This window comes from Apium graveolens, chromosome 10 (assembly GCF_009905375.1).
Source record: "Apium graveolens cultivar Ventura chromosome 10, ASM990537v1, whole genome shotgun sequence".
In the NCBI taxonomy this organism is placed as follows: domain Eukaryota; kingdom Viridiplantae; phylum Streptophyta; class Magnoliopsida; order Apiales; family Apiaceae; genus Apium; species Apium graveolens.
Window position 1 is genome coordinate 215,792,119 of NC_133656.1, and position 5,691 is coordinate 215,797,809.

Sequence of the window (5,691 nt, forward strand, 5' to 3'; positions counted from 1 at the left end):
TGCCATGTTAGATAGCTCATGTTACGAGCTTCGTTTTGATATGTAGTTCGTTCGATTCCGATGCACGGTTTAGGAGAAACGACCGTTTCAAGTAACGGCGTTTCGCGAACGAAACTTTTTCCCTCGCCTTACTTGAAATGTAGGTTAAAGACCAAAAAGGGTTAATTAATGTATGAAACATTTATGGTAAGTGTGTTAGGCAGTTGGTAAGACATTCGCGAAGGAATCGCTTTAAAACTCGTAAAGGTTAAATTATTAAAAATGGTGGAGCCGAGGGTACCCGAGTGACTTAAGCAAATCAGTGAGCGCAAAACAAGCGTTAGAGTCTAAGTTAGTTAAAGTATAGATTTACAAGTGATTTTGGTTTAATTCCAACTTACTTGTTGTTTATAGGTTATCAGACTCGCCGAGCCTTTCTCACCCCAAGTCGCTCAGGCAAGTATTCTATCCGTTATACTGTGTGTGATGAATATATGTATTTGCATTATCTTGCGATAGATGCATGTTGGATAATTAGCAAATGATGCGATATATTGTAGCATGTGATATGGTATATATGCATGCCTGTTTCATATTCTTGGAATATATATCTGTTGGTTCAGTTGATAATACCTATGCTAGAGGATAGCGGTAACTTGTATATACCCTTAGTATAGGGACCCAAAGGTGAAAATATTTTCTAAAACCGGGAGTCGAGGATCCCGAGTAATTTTGTATATATGGATATGGATATATATATATATATATGGTTATAGTTTCCAAACTATTAATCGAATAAGGTTTATTCGATAACTTTATTTTATTAATGAATATTATCTTGAATATTCATTCGAGGACTTATGACTCTTTATATTATTTATTGAATATTACTTGGATATTCATTTGAGGATGTATGACTCCTTTATTTTATTTAATGAATATTATTTATAATATTCATTCGAGGTATTATGACTCGGCTTATTATTTAATGAATATTATTTGAATATTCATTCGAAGGCTTATGACTCAGTTTATATTATTTAATGAATATTATTTGAATATTCATTTGAGGATCTATGACTCCGATTATTTGCTGATATATATTCTTTATTTTATTAAAGAATAAGGTGTAACTAATCGAACTTATTTTCGATTATTCAAATAAAGATAATACTTTCATATAAGTATATCTTTGGTTATTTAATACTCGTTTCAAGTATAAGTTTTAATACTTCTACTTCAATTATTTTTATAAAGATTATTCTTTATGGGAATATTATTTAAATAATAATATTCAGTCATTTTCTAAATATTCTGGGGACTGATTTACTTCATTAAATCAGTTTTACTCCAAACACTCTTTAAAGTGTTTTCGAGTCTTTAAAATGATTTTCAAAAGTGAGAGCGGATCCCAAAACTATTTTTATATTTAAGATCTTCCTTTTAAAAAGGGGATTTAAATACTCGCTCAAAACATGGGGGATCCGGCTCGGTGGTGTGTTTTATATTCGCAACAAGGTTGCTGTCTTGGTAAAAGAGTTTTTGATTACTTACCCAATATTCGGGAAGTAAAATTCTTGGAACAAGTTAATCCATTAACAGGCATCGCCTGGGAAATATCGGTGAGTTTTCCTTTCCAACTAGATACGACTTCTTGGTGGAGCCGTATCAACAAGTTTTTACTTGGGGAAAAGGGGAAACGAGCTTTACGTTTCAGAGTCATGGATTTCATCTGAACTAGGAGTGGCGTAAGTGGTCGAGTAGCGCCGGCCCAGTCTTATTATATTGGCCCAAATGGCCTGGAAGTTCCGCTAAGGCGGTCCATTCCTTAGGAGTTCAGTGTTCGGTTGACAAGTAAATCCGACAGGTTCTCCTCTACATGTAGAAAATGGTGGGGTTTGTACTACTACGACTGATCATCGTAAGTGGTCTTCCTGGCGGGTAAACTCCCGTAATGAGTTCATCATCCATTTGGATAATTCTGCAACACTACCCGTAGCATTTCGATCGAAAGGCTACTAATAGGTGGTTGCCGAAGCATTGACAGGGTCAAACATTTTTATTGGTGTATCCATTGAATGAAGTATCTCGTAACTTCATCTCTTTTCAAAATATTTCAAAGATCAAATATTTTCAAGTTTTATTTGTGGTCTCATCTATGGGATGACCTCGTGAATTTTATTATACTTTGAACAGTGGTAGTTCAAGTAGCTTTATAAATGATATAAGTATAGTGAAGTATTTGGTAACTTCATCCCTTATTTTAAAACTTATATCCAGTAAGTAATTACCTTACTCACGATAAAGATTCTAGTAAGTATCCATTTAGATACTTATATTATTGTTATCACTATGTATTATCTTGCGAGCTGTAAGGCTCACTCTTGCTTTATTTCTTCATCACACAACAACAGTTAGGAAGGATGGCCAGACTCCAGCAGACCCAGCACAAGCGCGTAGGAAGCGTCCCTCGTCTTCCCGATGATGTCGTAGCTGCTATAGCTACAGAGGTAGATCTATTGTAGATCAGACCATCTACTTTTGAGAATCAATTATGTATAATTATAACTTGTGGCAGATAATGGCAATTAACTGTAAATTTATCAAGTAATCGTTTTGGGTTGTAATAACTTTTAAATTGTGGATTCAAAGACTTGTACTTATTTGAATTTCATCTCTGAGACTATAACGGGTTGTGGTGTGTGTTAGTGTGGGGTCACAGCATAAGGTTGTTTATTATTAAGTGAAGTGTTATTGTGGAAAGAAAGACCGTGACGACCGGATCTGGGGGTGTTACATTCTTCTTGAACACACAACTTTCATAAACTGCTCAAAACTTGAAAAAGTTTTGAGATTTACATTCAACCCCCCTTCTGTAAATCTCATTGTTAGTCCACTAGGAATAACAATTGGTATCAGAGCAGGCTCTTGACATACAAAGAGTTTAAAGATCTTGGAATCTAACAAAGATGAGTAAGAAGGATATTGGAGTAAAGATCCCAGTTCTTGACAAAGACAGTTATCACCATTGGAAGGTGAAAATGCACCTTCATCTACTCTCCCAAGATGAAGGTTATGTAAACTGCATTGAGAATGGTCCTCACATTCCCCACAAAGTAGCAACAGTTGCTACAGCCACAGTTGCTGTTGGTCAATCCATTCCAAAACCTAGAGCAGAATGGACAATGGAAGACACAGAAGAAGTCCACAAGGATAAGAAGGCTATGAACATTTTGTTTAATGGTCTTAACATGGATATGTTTGATAATGTGATAAATTGCACAACTGCCAAAGAGGTTTGGGACACAGTTCAACTACTGTGTGAAGGTACAGAACAAGTGAAAGAAAACAAAATGCAGCTTCTCATTCAACAGTATGAATACTTTCATTTTGAAGAAAATGAATCTTTAAATGAAACATTCAATAGGTTCCAAAAGCTGTTGAATGGACTGAAGCTGTATGGAAGAGTGTACCAGGTGAAGGATTCAAATCTTAAATTTTTAAGATCCTTGCCAAAGGAATGGAAACCCATGACTGTCTCCTTAAGAAACTCTCAAGATTATAAGGACTTCACTCTTGAAAGATTGTATGGAATCTTGAAGACTTATGAACTAGAGCTGGAACAGGATGAGGTATTGGAGAAGGGGAGAAAGAAAGGAAGTTCAGTTGCATTGGTAGCTGAAGATGAGAGGAAATGCAGACAAGAAACTGCGAGATCTACATCAAACTCCAAAGATGGTATAAGAAATCAGGAATCAAGCAAGGGGAAAGAGCAAGTTGCTGAAAATGAAGACAACTCCAGCCAAGATGACTCAGATGGTATTGATGAGCATCTTGCATTTCTGTCCAGAAGATTTGCAAAGATGAAATTCAAGAAAAACACTAGAGCCACTAAACCTCACAAAAACACTGTGGACAAATCCAAGTTCAAGTGTTTCAATTGTGGTATAAGTGGACACTTTGCAGGTGAGTGCAGAAAGCCAACTTCTGAAAAGAAGAAATTTGAACAAGTAGATTACAAAAAGAAATATTTTGATCTACTCAAGCAAAAGGAGAGGGCTTTCATTACTCAAGAAAGGGACTGGGCAGCTAATGGAGATGAAGAGGATGAAGATGTGGAGTATGTCAACCTTGCTCTCATGGCTGATTCTGAAGAAAATGAAGTTAGTTCATCAAGCAATCAGGTAATCACTACTGACTTAACACAGCTTACTAAAGAAGAGTGCAATGATGCTTTTAATGACATGTCTACGAATTGTATCATTTGCGTGTGTCTCTTAAATCTCTTGCTAAAGAAAATAGTAGGAGAGAGAACAATCTGTTTTTAAGTAATAGAAATGCTTTGTTAGAAGATAAGATGATTGACCTAGAGAAAACAAAGTTGCATTGTATATCTGTTGAAAATGAACTAGCTGAATCTGTTAAGAAAGTAGAAATACTTTCCAATCAATTAGAGAAAGAGCAAGAGGTGATTAAAGCCTGGAAGACATCTAGGGATGTAAGTGCTCAAATTGCTAAGGTCCAAGGAATTGAATCATTCTGTGAAACTGCCTGGGATAAAAATAAAAAGAAACTGGAATTAATTGATGGGCTGTCAACGGATGTGGAATCAACGGATGATGAAAGTTATCCGTTGAAGGAAGAAAAGGAGCATCCGTTGAAGGTTCCTCAATCAAAACAGGCAGATGTTTCTAAAAGAGAGAATCTAAAGAAACTCAACAAAAAGTTTGGTTCAACTTCAAAGAACTTTGTCAAAGAAGAAGCAAGCACATCCAAAGATGTCAGTAAGGTGAATGTAGGGCACATGACCTTAGAACAGTTAAATAATAGGCTCAAGATGGTTGAGGATAAAAAGGAATCTAAAAGAAAATCCAACAGAAATGGGAAGGTAGGAGTTAATAAACACAACAATTACACACCTGATAGGTATGCTCCTAGAAAAAGCTGTGTGCATTGTAGTAGTGTTAATCATCTATCTGCTATTGTAAATCCATTAAGAAGACTCCCATAATGTACCCTCTTCTATGCCTAATATGTCTGCATCACCTCTGCATGCTATGCCTGTTATGTCTCAACAAAATCCTTATGCACATTTTGTAAACATGCCATATTTTAACAATCCTTATCTTGCTGCATTTAGTATGCCTCAAATGCCATACAATATGCCCATGGAATAACATGTTTGCACAATCAATGCCTAATAATTTTACAAATGTGCTAAATGATTCTGTGACTAACCCTACACCTCAACCAACTACATCTAAGACCAAGGTTGACTCAAACTTACCTAAGTCTAAAGATGCAGGAGGAATGAAGTCTAGGAGAAAGGCTAACAAGAATGGACCCAAGGAAACTTGGGTACCAAAATCAAATTGATTGATTTTATGGTGTGCAGGGAAATGGAAGAAATCTATGGTACTTGGACAGTGGTTGTTCAAGACACATGACAGGAGATTTCTCCCTGCTCACAGAGTTCAAGGAGAGAGCTGGCCCTAGCATAACCTTTGGAGATGACAGCAAAGGGTTTACTATGGGATATGGCTTGATTTCAACAAGGAATGTCATCATTAATGAAGTTGCATTAGTTGATGGTCTCAAGCACAATTTACTGAGCATCAGTCAACTATGTGATAGAGGGAATACAGTTTCCTTCAATTCTGAAGCCTGTGTTGTCACTAGTAAGAAAGACAACAAAGTGGTTCTAACTGGAGT